General features: G+C 31.7%; 1 protein-coding gene across 1 annotated transcript in view; it reads right to left on the reverse strand.

The window, feature by feature from the left end:
• S6KL (ribosomal protein S6 kinase like) overlaps nucleotides 1-17,601 on the reverse strand; it is a 44,527-nt gene that overhangs the window by 2,848 nt on the left and 24,078 nt on the right. The gene's annotated exons all lie outside the window — the stretch shown is intronic.

Consider the following 17,601-nt stretch of genomic DNA (forward strand, 5'->3'; position numbering starts at 1 on the left):
GTCCATAGCGTATTACCACCGACCACCTTGCACCATCTTGTCAACTTTACTTCAATAAAATTACTCAAAAGTTAACAAAAACACTTTTTTACAGATGTGGTATATTAAAAAGCATTTACGTGGTTTAGCTAAAAAATAACATTTTTCTGGTTTTTTCATAATTCATCCTCCAAGGAGACGAAGGCTGGCTCAGCTATTTACTAATATAATAACAAATATTTATTACATGAATACTGGGAGATGCAAAAAGATGGCAACCCTAAAGTAGTCAGCACAACCCGTTCGCCGGACCCGTTGTATGGAAAAAAGTCCACCTTCACTCGACCGTCTAAAAATAGGGAGTCCAGCGCCTTAATTGCACACTTGGAATTTACAGCACGTTTTAACGATTGTTAGTACATCGAGATAAATGCACCTCGAGGGCGGGGTAATGGTGCAAAGATTGTGTCGCTGTTACTATTGCATATTAAAATAGTGCGACTTTTTAAAACGGTAAGTCCGGTCTAGCACTGGCAAGTTTTCTTTGTGAATTTTAAAATAGACGTTTGAATTAGGAACGTCTGCAATGGTAAATTCTATTTTTATAGTTCAAACAGAATTAAAAAAAACGTAATAAGCCTATTTGTTCTTGCAGGCTACTTTCTACATCTACGCTAGATTTCAGCGAGATCCATGCAGCTATTCTAGAGGTAGCTTACTATATCCACATCCAACAAACATCCATCCATCCAAACATTTGCATTTTTAATATTAATAATATAAGACACCAATATAAGATGTCCTTTTCTATCGTTAATAAATTACTTATATTTTTACAGTTAATTATCGTTTCATTTACTTTAAAGAGGTTGTAATTTACAAGTAAAATCTATACTTAGAATGAATAAAGAAATGAATCCTTTCTACAGAAGTTCTTTATACGAGTACAAACGTACGATTCATATGCACGTTTGATTTGAAATGCTTTGTTACGACGAGGGTACGGGGAATCGATAAAATGTTAATTTTATATGATTTTCGCTGACTACTTGAGTTAACATGGGATGTTAGGCTTCCAGACTCTGGCATTCGTTCCATAAATTAACTACACACCGTTAGAATCGGTGCATTGACTACTGATTAATATTTGTCTATATATATCAATGTTTGTATGTTTGTGCTGTGTTTCAGAACTACTCAACCAACTTTGATTAAACTTTCGTGGAAAAAAGTCAAAATGTTTTTCGTTTTTAATAAAAATTGTTATACTTTTAAATAATATTGTCTTATTATTTGACTTTGAAAGCATACCATAGCTAGTCTTACTAATATTATAAATCCGAAGGTTTAGATAGACGGATGAAATTATATATTTTCTTAATTCCGCAAGTACAAAGTCGAGGGCGACCGCTAGTATATTTATAAAAAAATGTTTAACGTTTTAAACTGATGATTAAAGTTTGCACCATGCCAGATATTATTTTGACAATGTTTAAGATTGTTTTTGTTTTTGCAACGCATGCCGGGTCCAGTTAGTTAGTTGCAAAGTGATTGAGTTTGTACGCTATATGTTTATATTATGACCTAGTCACGATTCGACCGCATTAGCGAACAAGTGACTTCCAAAGCATGATTTAAATTAATTCTGCTACCTGACGCACTGAATTACTTTAAATCCTTCCTTCCATTGTCTTTAAATGTTACTATGTAAGGTCGTTTTACTTCAGATATTATGGAAAAGTTCCTGATTCTTTTAATACCATTCGATTGAGACAGTAGGAATAAATTTTCAGATTAATAAGGAATGATCGTCGTTTATTTAAAAGAGATTATTGTCAAAAGAAAATCATCAAAAAGTTTTCTGTGCTATATTTTGTTTAGTGACCACAAAACTACATCAAGCCTACGCTATTTCTTTAGTATAAAAAATTTTAGATGGATCAGTTACGATATTTTATATTACATTTGCTGATAAAAATTACGATGCGTTGAACAAATGTATCATTAAACTTAATCACTGGTGTAAAGTCTGAAGAATAAAGAGCTTCGTATTCGCGAAACGATAACGAGCAGGCTATTAATTCTCAGTATTGCATGATTCACTCGTAAGAACGCTAAAGGTCCTGCAATTGATTTTATTGAAGCCAGTATTATACTTATTTTGTAATTTAACTTTTTTACGAAGGCCACGCCGTAGCTTTAACCGCTCGGGTTCATTCGTCGCGAAGCTCGCCGCATTCTATATAGGGTTGCTATTTTATTGCTGTAATATTATTTTGGTTTTTTTTTTCAGTTATTATTACTGGCAATCTTTGTTGCTTCAATGGGCATACGCAATATCGTTAAAGGAGGATGAATTTTCAAATCAACTTGAAATAGGTTACTCATGTTTCATCGTGAAAGTGGTTGACAGTGGTAGAGCTAGCAATAACATCTTTTGCACGATTGTATCGGCTCTTCAGATGAAATACCACACAGAAGACAGACGTGAAGCGGACAATTCCAAGTTTAGTCTGGTTCACAAGATAAGCACCTTTCCCACCCTTGCCACCCTTTTTGTATAAGGAAAAAATTAGAAAAGTATACATTATACTGCACTGTCTCTGTACAAATATATTAAGTATCAACCCTGAGAAGTGAGATATCTCATGACGGGTAGCGAGTCGATCATTCAACTTTGAAACTCATTTATATATATTTCTCGAGATTGGTTCAGTCATTAAGCTTGGCTGTACAGTGTACATATAATCTTTAACTTGCATTTCAGCAAAATAAGCTAATGATCGAACTTTTTTTAGATACAACTCTACATTTTTTTCATGATACAATGTAATTATTGGTATTGTGTTATTTAGGTAGTAATTCAGCCTAATTTATAAGATTACAGCTAGAATGATATTTGTATTACATTAGGTGTTTTTATATATTAATATTACAGAAAACAGGTTATTTTTTTTTTACATTTTACATAGAGTAAACAAATTTTAGATCGAAAACATTTTTTGCTGTTCAATCCTAAATAAGGTGATTTTTTTATGCCATAAACAAGCAAGGTGGCAGAATTTTTACAGGTCATTGCAAGAAATAAATTACTCTTTGGAAGATTTATTATCTGGATCGTTATCATCGATATTTTTAAGTAACGTTAATCATTTAGGAATTCGTGTTACATTTTGTACATGAATAAATTTCTGCAAAAAAGGAATTCTTTCTGTTTGTGATCATAAACCTGATAGGGCGATGTAATTCAAAGCGACAGCATCGTATTAAATCTGCCAATACAACATTAATTCTTAGAAGCACCCCTAGATGAAGGTAAATTACAGTAGAACGTTGACGGCCAGTCGATTCACTGATGCGAACAGACTTCGTTACCATAAACTGGATTCAGAGGACCCTGACAAGGCCATTTACCTGCCTTCGACGCAATAATTCATTAACGCTGTATTATAGATGCAAACTTTTTTAAAAAGAAGGCAACGAGCTTACACACTGCTCCGAACGAGTTCTAACTAAAGTAATTAAAGTAGCCATTTGTGTTTTTATTTTTTACATAAAGGCATAGGCATGTATATGCTTTTTTTGTAGAACATATGTGTGTAGGTGTCAGGCAGAAAGATTACTTCGTAGACGAATGATCCTAGGCTATACATAAATGTTTTTCACTTAGGTTATAAAAGCGATAAGATTTTGCCCCTTTCATATAAATAGCTTCGGTCCGACGAATGGATAGATAGCAGAAAAATTGTAACGCAAGTTACTCGTAAATAGATAAGATTTCTTTTGAAAATTCTTTGCTTTTCTTTATGAGTTTAGAAAAAAATTAACAGTCAAATAATTTTAATTTTGTTTAGTAAAAGCATAATAGATATATACCGACCAGTATTCATCATAAAATGTTTTCAATTTAAAATTAATGAACTTGAAGGTCTTTCTCATGGTCTTTTGTTTAATTATGCAGTATAAAATTAAATATTGTAGAAATATCTTTTGACGAATGGTATTTTGTTATCAAGACCTAACGAAGTCTATCAATAAAAGTACGTCAAATATAGTGGTATGTATGTCGCAAGCATCAACATACGGCGATACCTAATTAAACGTCTATTTAACTGACGATGGTTGCGCATGTCATTGTGTGACACTCATTATTTTATTTTTTAAACTAAGTTTACCATCATGAATTGTAAAAGTAGACAAATATTATGCAAAAAAATAAACTAAAATTAAACGATTAACATTCACGCAATTTATGCGGTAGAGTTAGCAATTTATTTTTAGTTCGTAATGTCTTATGTTAAATAATTTAATCGAAAGAAATACTTCATATTATTACAATCTCCTTTAGATATGTTACTAATTTATGTCCGTCCGCGCAGATTAAAAAAAACTTAATAAGTTGTCTATGTGTTCTTCTAGACTATGTTTCCATTTATGCCTTTCAGCGAGATCCTTTTAACTGTTTCGGAGGTATGTAATAACAACCATCCGTCCATGTTCTTAAACATTCTCGTTTATAATATGAGTGAGATATGTTGCATAAAATTATTACAAACAAATTAAAATTACACGTCCATAAAAACCCGATTGTCCCAAGACTAGTCGAAGACAGGGCAGCATAAAGGCAGCTGGTTTAGAAATATAAAGAAAATTCGTGACAAACAGAACATTCAGTAATTAAGCACAAGAAAAAGACGATTTGAATTAGGCACATAATGCATAATATCAAAACAAACAAAAAATTTAGTGCCAGTCCTAAAAATGTATCCTTCTCCAATTTAAACAATGAAAGAGGTCTCGATACATGATCGCTATTTGTGAATTAAAAAAAAAACCTATGTTATACATGGTTACCCCAGTTAGGAGATACCGAGTTACCATCTCGGCGTAACCTTGACGAGTGATCGATGGACGTCGCGGTGGCATTCGCATTGAGTTGTGAAATTTAAGAAAAAGAAGAAACATTATAATACAATGGTTTAATCTAAAGCCGGTTTGATGTTCGTGATAGCCTGTATGTGAAAATAATTCTACGTTTGCATGTCCTTACAGTTAAAAATAAATGTCATAATTACAATAAAATACTCAATATCATCTAGTTGTGAGGAATTCAACTTTGTGTTTAGGCATTTTTATTTAGGTATCTATAAGGAGGATCTAGCTGTATTTGAATTATGTATGTGACCTCAAAGATTTTAGTAAATCTTTCGTAAACTTTTAAAAAGACGTTTTAATTTTTTTTTTACAAAAAATATTTGGACTTTTTTTCTTTATATTTTTCGTAATTTTTCTCAGCAACTTCATTTATAAATCTAATAAATAAATATAGTAAACGTTCAAATGCAAAAATGGACGTGCAATTTTACTAATAAATAGGATAGGATATAAAAATGTTTACGTCAAGGTTACACGACTTTATAAAATTTTGGAATAACCAATAAAACATTTGCATGTCGCCTCTAAAAATACTTTATTTAGGTAATTTATGAACTTCTTATACCGTATGTCTTTGCTTACCTACGTAATTAACGTGCCTTTTTAAAGAAAGTGGTTTTGGTTAGCACTTTTTACATATGTTAAACTTTTATGGATACAGAGGTGATAGCTATGAAAATTAATGGCGACAGATTCATTTGCTTATATTCATTCATGTGATTTTTTTATAAAATGACTGTACGAAGCCTCTTAATACTTGACCCGTCAAGTTAACCGTCGGCAAACGTACACGGCACTCGAGACTAAAATCGTCGGAGACCGCTCAATCTCAGTTTTAATGGCGGATATCCTTTTGAGTCTCTGATTGAACGAATGACGCATGCTTAGTAAATAGAACAGCGCTCTTCTTATGTACAGTTATGTTTATACAAAATAAATGATATATGACAAAACATAAATATACGATTAAACAAGAACTAATATCAGATGTCTAGACTGACTTGACAGCCAATCTACTTATTGGAACTTCAAAATTTTACTATTTATCGTTGATGACATTCCCAAAGTAGTTATGTTTAAAAAAACTTAGATGTAATAGGCAAGTAAGTACCATACTTAACAGGCAAGTTACCAGTTACCCAGGGCTAAAAGCAAATATGATCGTCAACGAATCACTATGGGGAAACTACGCTCCGTGCGGGAAGGGCGACGCTGCGAGTCGCCGGCGGTCAATAACCTTGTCATTGTACAAGTTTTGTGTTTACCTTTTACTTTAACGCTGTTCCCACTCAACATGTTAAAGCACTTCCATTGCTGTATATAGAAGAATGCAGCAAACAGACAAAAAATTATGTCTAAAACAATTACATCTCTTAAAAGACACTGACCTATCAATGCACATCTTACAATACTCTCAAGCCTAGAATGTTAATAATTCATGTAACTATTACTTTTTGTCCTCGACTTTAAATCCAATAATAACCAGCTTTTGGTCAAGACTTGATTCACGGGAAATTAGAACAAACTTTATGTATGTGCGATTTCTGACAGTAATTTGTATCTGTATAAAATTTCATGAAGATTCTCTGTTAACAAACATCCATCCATCCAATCATTCGCATTTATAATGTTAGTAAGAAATAAGATGTAATTATCCTTATTAATTAGCGTTAATTTTAATGGTTTCCTAAAAGCTCATTGACCTTTATGTCATTAAAAAACAATGATTCATTGGTCTTACGGAAGTAATCTAAAAATAAAAATAAAACTGCAAGGATTTTTCAATTTTAATATTGCACGTTATATTAGACATAAGTAATTATTTTTCTACGCTTAATTTGCAGATGTCGATTAAGGGTTCTGTTGCTCGTTCTCCCCCCTCCCTCTATTTATATAAAATATATATTTTCCTATTAATCGTATGCTTATAAATGTAGCTCCCAAATCATAAATTATATGTATAAATTCATGTTTTGCGGTGTATCGTAAATTTTGTGAGTTTTTACAAGAGGAAAAAGTACTTTTTTATGTCATGTAAAGTGTGTATACATATATACATTCTAATACATACATATACTCTCTATATTTATATACTAAACTAATTTTATTATACTTATGTTTATGTTTATACTTTTGTTAAAGGTACGTTTACTCATAGTTACTAATCTAATAGTACATCTATGTAATAATGTTTACAAGGAAAATAAAAAAAAACTTAGTTAAGTTGTTTTTAGCTAACATCGTGATTACTATTGACCTTCTTTGCAAAGATGGTTCATCTAAATATTTAGGATGTTAATAAAAAAATACATGTCCTCCAAAAATTTCATTTAAATTTTAAACTTTTGTCACGATATTTTTCCTATGACCCTTAAAAATAAACTAAAAAAATAAATTAATAAGAGACATTTAATAAGAGACTCTTAATAGGCTTTCCCATTGTTTAATAAAAAAATGTTAAAACCGCAAACAAGTCATTGCAAAGCTAATAAGGAAGCCACTGCAACTTGTTTCAAATCAATTACACGATAGATTTTGAAGAAAGGGTCGTTAGGGGTATGACGAGTGTTCTAACATTGTTGTGTCAGGGCCGCATTAGGACATATAAGTTTTTGTTAAAGGTTAAAATTCATAGATTTTACTTATGTTGAGCGTGTAATGAATATGTAAGATATTCCATATTTCTTAATATGTAAGATAATCTTTTGTAAGACTACAATACTATTACAGGTGTCCGGTATCATACAGGACGATGCAGGTAGACTTCCACAATACCAATTACTTTTATCGATGAGTTTTTTTTTAATGATATATTTCCGGTCGCCCTCGACTCTGTCCGCGCGGAACTAAAAAAAAACATAATTAATAGCCTATGTGCTTTTCCACAATTTGTTTTATATGTATGCCAAATTTCATCGACATCCGTTCAGCCCTTAGAGATACCTTCCGACCACCGACTATTCAGCCTCCTAAACAATTTGTAAGATAATTTGCAATTAGTAAGAAATAATTCTTGTTTCCTAGTCCGACCCTGACTCATGTCGTTGTTCGCTAACATTTTAACGACGCGGAAATAACCTCTTCTGTTATTATGTTTAGGTTATTTAGGAAACTATTAGCGGTAATGAGTGCGTACCAGATAATGTAGGGGCTTTTGTTTAAGTTAATTTAGATTTCGTATTTGTATTGTTTTAGCAATTAGCGTGATTAGGGTATACTTTTGTTTCTCTTATCACATTAATAGTAAGTTTTGAAATGGTTTTGAAAATATAAAATATTTTTTTTTGTATGCATCCATCTCTCCGTATAAAGAAATCAATTTCAAAATGTTTGCCAATCAGGTACTATGAGCCTTAAGTAAAAATAACTGGTAAAAATTAAAATGATATATTGCTTAGATTAATAAAAATTATCGTATAAAAATGTTAAATAATCGAGTTCTCATAGCGTAGGGAGTAAAATCATTAGAGCATGAATGATTGTCATTACCTCGCTGCGACAAGGCGCCTCCTGGCGACAAACAACACAACTATTACAAAAAGAACAATCAAATAACAAGCCAAAATATTACTTAATAGAAAGCAATAGAGTATAAAGTTGTATGTCATTCTCTGAAGGTCCAAACTATACCTGTTAGCTAGCTGTACGCATAGTATATCTATGCATATATCAGACGGGACGCCACTTTAATCACACATGAAATTAAATGCATACATCAGTTTATAAACAAAAATAAATTACTAAGTCGTATCTATACATTAACATTTACATATGAAATCGTCGTTTATTCAAATGTCCGTAGGCGTTTATAATTTTGTTCTTAATATACAGACGACAATAACTAATTTCAGTCCCCTTGACTTCCCAACCTTCTCTTATGTGGAAAAGATAGGGGATCGGGGATGGGGATTTGTAGGAGTAGTTGATTCATAGGAAGGCGAAATATTCTCGTTCTATGTGTCACCTCGATCGATTAAAGGTACGGGTAGCGGTCGCCATTACTGCGAATTTAGGCGACCACATGCTCGTTTGCCACCTTTTAATATAAAAAAAAAACAATAATAATATATACACGGCCTCAACTTCCAATTGTATAGTTTAAACAAATGTTGGATTATTTTTAAATTTAGATAAGTAGCGAAAAAATACCTATTGTTGACCATCATATTAAAAAAAAAACGAAAAAGGTATATTTTAAACTACAAGAACCTTTACATAAGTACCTAGTAAACTTTTGCCTCTCTGAGATCATACGAGACACAAACAAACGACGTATGTTCCAGAAAACATCGTTGGTGATGTTATTATAAAGTTATTTCCATATGTTTGATAAAGATAAAAAAAGATAAGACGGTGATATTAAACTTCGCAGTTATGATAGGACAACAAATATATACTCATAAATATCAGAAAATAGGCAATAATTAACCTACAAAAATAAAACTGAAAAGTACTTTCTAGAAGTCACCCGTAGATGTCTTTTGTTCTGCGTAATTAAATAAATTCTCTTTCTTCTTTTCTTTCTAAAATTAAAATGAATACTAAACTTCAATCCCATAAAAAGTACGATAAAAACAAAGTAACAAACGTTTAATAAATAAAATATTACATTATGTAAATTACATTACTATGAAAATAATTAAATTAATCTTACTTTTTACTAACATATTATAATAAATGCGAATGTTTGGACGGATGGATGTTTGTTTGGAGGTATTTCCAGAACAGCTGCATGGATCTCGCTGAAATTTGGCATAGATGTAAAACAAAGCCTGGAAAACACATAGGCTATTTCTTCAGTTTTTTTTAATTCGCGGACGGAAGCGCGGGCGACAGCTAGTTGTAAATAAAAGGACAAAATAAACAAATGAGTGAATAAAACAAATAGTCGAACAATAAAAGAAATACGTAAACATTATTTAAAAACAAGCAACGGGGTCAAAAATAATTGGAGAGGTCGACAAAATTGTCAGAGATGTAGAAAAACCCTGACTATACGTGCGTCCAACCTTATGCTAGTTTCATACGAGGGCAAACAGTGAGACAGAGCAGGAGTACAGCGCAGTACAGCAATTAATTGAACGCATATGCAAAGATTCGGTCATACTATTATATTTACACAGTAAACCCGCAATCGCGGGCGCTTTTTATTATTTATTTTAATTTATCTACGCCGCGTTAAAACTCGGCGTCGACCGTTACAAGCAAGGAACTCATAAAAATCACTCTTGTGTACGGGCGATCCCGGTGCCTAAAATGCAACACTGCGCGGTATAATACCGTCGCGTTTTAAAAGCGTTTGCACATACATGGAAATGCATGCATGCAAATGCAAGTTCTATTTGAACGCGTTTTAAAGAAAAAGAACTTAGTGTACGTTTAAACATTTGCGGTACTGCACTGGCTGCTGCTTTGTTTTATCCTCGTGTGAACTAGCGTTAGCACACATAGAACACAGGCGCTTTTTGTCTCATCTTGCTGTTTCCTGTGGCCAATTCATACTTTATCTGTGTAGTCACGAACGTTAAAATGCACTCGTAACAAAAACACTGCATCCGACGATCTACCTTGAATATTGTGGCATTTTAATTTATTTTCTTTACTAAGAAAGAAAGAAATCAAGTTCAAATATTTGTGACTGTTTATTATTTGCGTCACAAAACCAATAATACAATAAAATAAACTGACATCATTTATTGTAATAAAGCTTGAAATTGCAAACGATTTATTAATAAAAATTGCAAAGATACTTTATAACCGTTTATCTGACAGATTGTTACTTTGTTTGCAGAAGAGTATACGGCAGGGTGTGCATAACAGCGATTATTTAACTTATTTTTTTTACAGCGAGTAAAAGAAATTAAGGAATTTCGAAAGAAATTAAGGAACGGGTCTAGAAAAAGTGCATTCGCTTCGAAGGAATTCTTTTTTTTTACGCTTTATAAGCTAGCGCTTGACCACGATCCCACCTGGTGAAGTGGAGATTTGGTCGAAATAATATTATCCTATTCCTTTTATCTAAATTCCATAACGAACTTCGAAAATTTATAATATTGACAATAACTTTCGATAAGTCACGTGATTATCGCGAGTCAGTACCTACTTTGTCTAGCCCCCTGCTGCGGTTACTGAAATTCACAAAGTTTTGTGACGCCAAAGAACTACTTTTGATGCGACTGAATAAAAAGAGATAGCATGATATTGTTATGCACATTCCACCTGAAATAAACGGTCAGAGTTCATAATCGTGATAGTGCATATGTTACCAAATGATTTTTGTGCGACATAAAATTTATGAGTTTATAAGATACGATTCAAACTTTAAACAAATGTACTTTATCGTATTTCAATAAACATATTATACAATTAAGTGTTGTGTTTATTATTTCACAAGCTGTAGCCCGCGACTGCTTCTGCGGGGAATAAAAAAACATACTTAATAAGTAGCCTATGTGTTCTTCCAGACTATATTCTATATGTATGCCAAATTTCAGCGAGAACCATGGAGCCGTTTTATCCAATCGCATTTATAATAACAGTAAGATAATATAATTTTGTAGAAAATAAAATTGTAATTTATTAGATGAATAAAGTTTCTTTTTTCTTCGTCAGATTTTAAAACGCGTTCCTTTTATCGTAATTCTTACATATTTAATTCTTTAACGGTAAATGAAAAAATCCATCTTGTTAGCTTGAACAGTTATCCAGTCAGATATTAAACATTTTATTTAGTGCTAATTGAAATAATTAATTAAAATGTACTTTGCGCTTTTCAGTGATGTTTATAATTTATTTATCATGAGCTTTTTATATTCATCCGCCAGTAAATCGATCGCTAATTGCAATTTAACGGACCGCTATAGCTTGTTTATATGTAATAATCTTAACGGATCAGTGGGACCGGAAAGCGGGCTATTAGTTTGCGAGTTAATGTCACTGCGTTGTTCCTACAGGGTTTTAATTCATTCGACTTAGTGCATAGATGCTTTGCCTCTTTGTGAGTGTAATTATTTGTATTCTAACATAAAGACCTTTTCACATGATAGATGATGCCATATATTACATAATTTGTCATTTGTCATTCTTCCTTTATCTACCTTTATAAAGGACATGTTGGTGTCAAACTAAAATTGTTAATCAGATACTGATATGTTTATTTTTTTTTATGTTTTTCAGTCTTCCGGTGGGTTTCCATTGATGTAACACCTATATAAAACATTTTGCCGTTCCTGTTTTTTTTCCAAAAGTAATAAGTGTATCAAACTCACGTACACACAATTATAAATGCAATATTAAAATTTTAACCAATAAAGAGCCGTGCGACAGCCGGGTGTCGAATTCTCTTGGTATATTTTTGGATTAAATATTTTTTTCTTTAAATTTTTATTTCATTTATTTTTCGTATTGTATAGTGTGCATGGGATTTTAGAGACACAGGTGCATAAAGTTGATATTGATGGCACGCGGTTTCCTGCGGGCTAAACTGACCTTTCCTTCGTTACTGCAAATGCATAATATTTTTACTTTGTTATTGTGGATAAGTTATAGACATTGTATGTGTAAGAACATTTTGAATAGATTAGTTGTCATTGGCAATGAACCTGCAGATGCAGATGTCAATGGGTAGTAGTCATTTCGCTATTTTAGCGAACTTAGGTAGCCGCTTGCTAGTTTGTAACTTTATACAAAATAAAAGTCGTTAAAAAAAGTTACTTATCTAATGAAAAGAAAGACAAAATGTAATACCAAATATTTACCAAGTGTATTTTAAAACGACGTCACGTAAAATTTGTTGTTGTTAACTTCAGTTATTTTTGTAATGTACTCAGGTAGAAAAATGACTCATAACAGAAGAGATTTTTTTTAAATACAACATTTTAAACGTGCTTCTGTATACGAAAGGTTGCTTGCTTGTAAAGTGAAAATTTATATCACCATAATATGATTTTCCTATAATCTTTTAAATGTGAATCTCAGAGAAAGTTTAAATAAATACTTACTACGAAAAATGTCACTTGTTTTTAAGAAAAAAAAGAGATTTAATGAGTATACATTTTAAGAATTTGGTATTACGTGAACGTTGTTCTCAGAAGTTCATTCTGCGTTCAGAACAATCCCGTTTCACCGGTGTAATTAATATAATGATTTTGTATGTGTGACTCTATTTGGCCTGTATTAAGAAACTTTAATGTGATTTCATATTTATTTTTTTACCAGTTAACGGGACAAAGTTGCATTTATACCGTTAAATGCTTAAATACTGTTATTTAAATATTGTTAATTGATTAAAATGTATTACACGTACTGAATATTATCTCCAAGAACCTTTGACTTTACTTAAAGCATAAAAGTATATATACCGGGAACTAATTAAGTTTTTTTAATCCTACGCGGACGGAGTCGCGGGCGACAGCTAGTAAAAGAAAGCAAATAGAAAAATACTTTTAAGATGTATAGTATGATATCCACTGTCGACATTTCCCTGCAACTAAGCACATGCAAGGTACAGACTCATGCAGATTTACTGCATTGTAATTCGTTTCGCCTCGGCCCGTGCCCCATTACAATGAACAACTACGACGAATCTTAATTAGAAAACATTATTAAGTTTTGTCGCGAATCTTCGTACAACATTCCCTCCACCGTCGATTAAAGGTAGGCATGCAATTGCGGATGTCGATTAATGTGGCCAATTGTTCGTTTGCCACCTTATAATGTAAAAAATAAATTAAAATAGCAGTTTTTACATTTTGAGATGGTAAATAACTGAAATTGTTTAGGTTCATTCTAGTTTCATCAAACGATAAGTTTTCCACTACCAATGGTACAACTGGAAATTGTTTTCAAAGAGATTGATAAATAAGGCACTTCAGTTGTTTCAGTTTCATTTTACCGATACGTTTATAAACATGTTATAAATATATTAAATAATTTAAATTATTCACATACTCAAATATGAAATCAAATGAATAAATTCTTGCATTAAACAATAACTCAATATACAATAACTTAAAGATATTTATGAATTGACTGATGTGTTTTAAAAATAAAACAACATTTATCGTCATATGAATTACATACTTTAAATGGCTTACACTTCCTACTAGTCATAAATTTTAGAAAGAGCAGAGCTTTTATCGAAATATTATAGAGATAAGTTTTTATATTCTTCTATATGTATATAAAAGAAAGTCGTGTTAGTTACACTATTTACTCGTATAACTCAATAAGGGCTTTACCGATATGGCTGAAAATTGGTGAGGTGGTAGCTTAGAGCCAGGAGACGGACATAGGAAACTATTTATTCATTTTTTTCGACTTTATGCCTTGAAGAGTTTCTTTTTATTTAACTTATTAATATTATAAATGTGAATGTTTAGATGGATGTGATGTGGATGGATGGATGGGCGTTTGAAGATACCTTTAGGTCGGTTGAACAGATCTCGATTAAATTTTGCATACGTAAAGAATATAGTCTGAAAGAACACATAGGCTACACTTATTAAGGTTTTCTATATATCCACGTGGACGGCAGTCGCGGGCGACAGCTAGTTTCTTTATATAGATCAAGTTTCAAGATACAATTATTTCATTTTGCTATAATATGTGTGTATTTCCGCGTTCTTTTTCTTAACGTTCAAAAGGTTAACGTCTCGTAGAAAAAAGTAATTGGGCAAAGAAAGCAAATCGAATCGGGAGTCAACATCGTGATTTAAGTTTTAATTGGAGTTTTTGTAACTGTATTGTTTCTTAATGTCTTTATTTTAACTGCGTAATTTTATTATTGGCTATACATCTTACTAAAGTTTATTTAAGCTGTAAATTTAATATATTTAACATTTTACGATGCTTTTTAGAGTTGCCTTTAGAGCGAAGAGAGTCTTATACTACTCCACAATGTTTACAGTTTTTGCTACATAAGAATAGCGATCGCCCGTGACGTCATCAACGCTGAAATTAGAAAAAAAGTCTATTATTCCCGCGTACATCAGTTTCCTTCCCGTCAAAATTGATCCAGCTGTTCCGGAGATTTCCCTGAATAAAAGTGGCCTTGCGGACAGACTTCAAAAATGGTTATTAATTACATTAAAGTATATATAAATAAATCTTCGGATTTTTGATACTCAATATCAAAATACTACTACATGTAGCATTTTTTTTAATATTTAAATACTTATAATTTGCTATTAAATAAAATAATGTGTCATCTAAACCTTTAGGTATTAGATTTTCCTCAAATACTACAAAGCAGAAAATGCATGATTAGTTTTCCTATTAATCACCTTTATACTACGCCTTACATAAGTAACTTTATACTCTGCGGTTTGTATACGAAGTCTGATTAAACATTTATCCAGAAACAATTGTAGTCATTCGTACAACACATTTTATTGTTACCGTTCTGATTTCATACTTCAACTACGATCTACCAACATATTGTGATCCCTTTTATTCTTATCGAAAAAGAAAAATATATCTATATGTTTTATACAGTGTTTCGACAGTTTAAACTCACTTAAAACCAGTACTCTGATTTCTAATGGAAAAGCAGGAAGGAAAATTCCCTTGCATTCTAAACACTGATATCTGTTTCTACTAAAATCACAGTATACTAGCTAATGTATGATCACAATGATTCCTTATTCTAAAATGACGTAAATTACATTAACTAATGCAACGGAAGAATCCGAGCCATGTGACTGACATCAGACCGTGAATGATACGTTTTTTGTTTGGGAATCCCGCTAACATTGCACAGATAAGTAAAAAAATTGTAAAGCCAATGGAAAAACAAGGATATTAGGGATACGGTCAATTAACTGTCTGTTATAACTAAGGTCATCAAATGACAGACAATTCTTTTGAAGTTTATATTTTATTATATTTCCGTTTGACCATGATTATTAGTTATTATTTAAAAAACTAGAGTTATCTATTATTTGGTAAACATTTAAAAACGGATTAAAAAAATATTGAATAAGTTTTAAACGTCGCGTTGCAATTGGGTTGAACCCATCAAATTTAGCTGCACAACTTCGAACTAGGATATACAGAGATAAATAATCAGTTCTTTGCAGTGCTAAACGTGACCCGTGTAATAGTAACTGAGCAAAGAATAAATCGCAACACTAAAGAACCTGCGCAAACGGTTAAATATTTTGAGATCTAAAATAGTCGGGGTATTGAGGGCGATCGTGAAAGCATTGCCGATCTTTAGCGATGATTATAGAGTAGGGCACTAGATAGGAGGTCTGCCGTCTTGTTACTTCTTACGGTTGCATTTTAAAGATTCAGGTTATGCCAAAAAGAGTCGAGTATTAGTAAAGTTTGTACTCAACTATGTTATACATTTTTATTTTTTATAATGCTATGATTCTTGTGTTTCGTCGCCAGCTATTCATTTTAAATCGCATAATTAAACGTCAAAGAATAAAAATATACATAACAGTGATAGAATTATCATGGCTAGCTCAAAATTTTAATTACAATTAGATATAAGTTTGTACGTAAACATTTCACCGTAGATGTGTCTTGATCTTAACCTTTTAACAACCATAGTCTAACCAATTAATATAAAATTTGGGGAAAAGTAAAACTAAAATCCATTTATTGCAATTCAGTTTTATTTATATTGCTCCCGTCAATCAGATGGTTAAATTATCCATAGTAGCTATGCCACTTACTTCAAGAATAACTTGGCTTTTAATATGAATCAAATGACTCATTTTAGACTCGTTACAATCGTGCACGGAATATAAAATAACCAAATTTGTAACAAAAATCAAAATTTCACATCTCACAAATCTTGATCTGCCACTGAGCGCAAAACAAAAACGTTGAATTAGACACGAGATAGCTGCTGCTAGCGCATTCTAATTTCAAATACCGTTGTACCATAGATTAATGAGGCAAAAAATAAATTATTAATCTATGAATAAAGTAATTTGAATATTAGTCAACAGAATGTGAAACATTTTTATTGGTAGTTAATTATACAAACATATGTATGACAAAATATATTGATAGTACACCATAGATAAAGGTTCCAAACAATTCTTGATGAAATTTTATACTAACACCAACTTAAATCTAAACTTAAAAAAGTTAACTATGAGAAATAAACGCGTACTGCAAACTTTGTGCTTGTGTAGTAATGAATAACTCCAGTTATTCATTACTACACAAACAAACATTAAAATCTTTTCCCTTCATAAATTCCATTGTAAACTAATGTATTTGATGAAGAGAAAAAGTAATTCGAATAACCAATATTTGCCTTAATGTGAACACGGCTAAAGTCTGGCTGAATTACGGTCACGTGACATTTATTGTTGATGGATGATGGTGATAATTTGATAATTATAGCACCTCTAGAAATGAAAACAACATTGTTGATTTTCATTATCTTTATTTAGGTAAGTATCACTAGTGCTACCTAAAAATCTCACCAAAACATTGCAGATACTATCACGAATATTTGTGATATGCGTTTTCGTAAAGTCATCGTAAAAATATGACAAAATTTTTACAAGTCTAATACAAATTTTGTCGATGATATTACGAATACTTTCTCGCAAAATTTTCATGCTAGGCACTCAATACATTTCGCTGATTATCCTAAAAATCCATCTGATTTATTCGTATTTACAAACTAGCGTTTATGTTTTTTTTTTTTTTTTTTTTTTT

Source organism: Papilio xuthus, unplaced genomic scaffold, assembly GCF_000836235.2.
Source record: "Papilio xuthus unplaced genomic scaffold, Pxut_1.1 DF827777.1, whole genome shotgun sequence".
In the NCBI taxonomy this organism is placed as follows: Eukaryota; Metazoa; Arthropoda; class Insecta; order Lepidoptera; family Papilionidae; genus Papilio; species Papilio xuthus.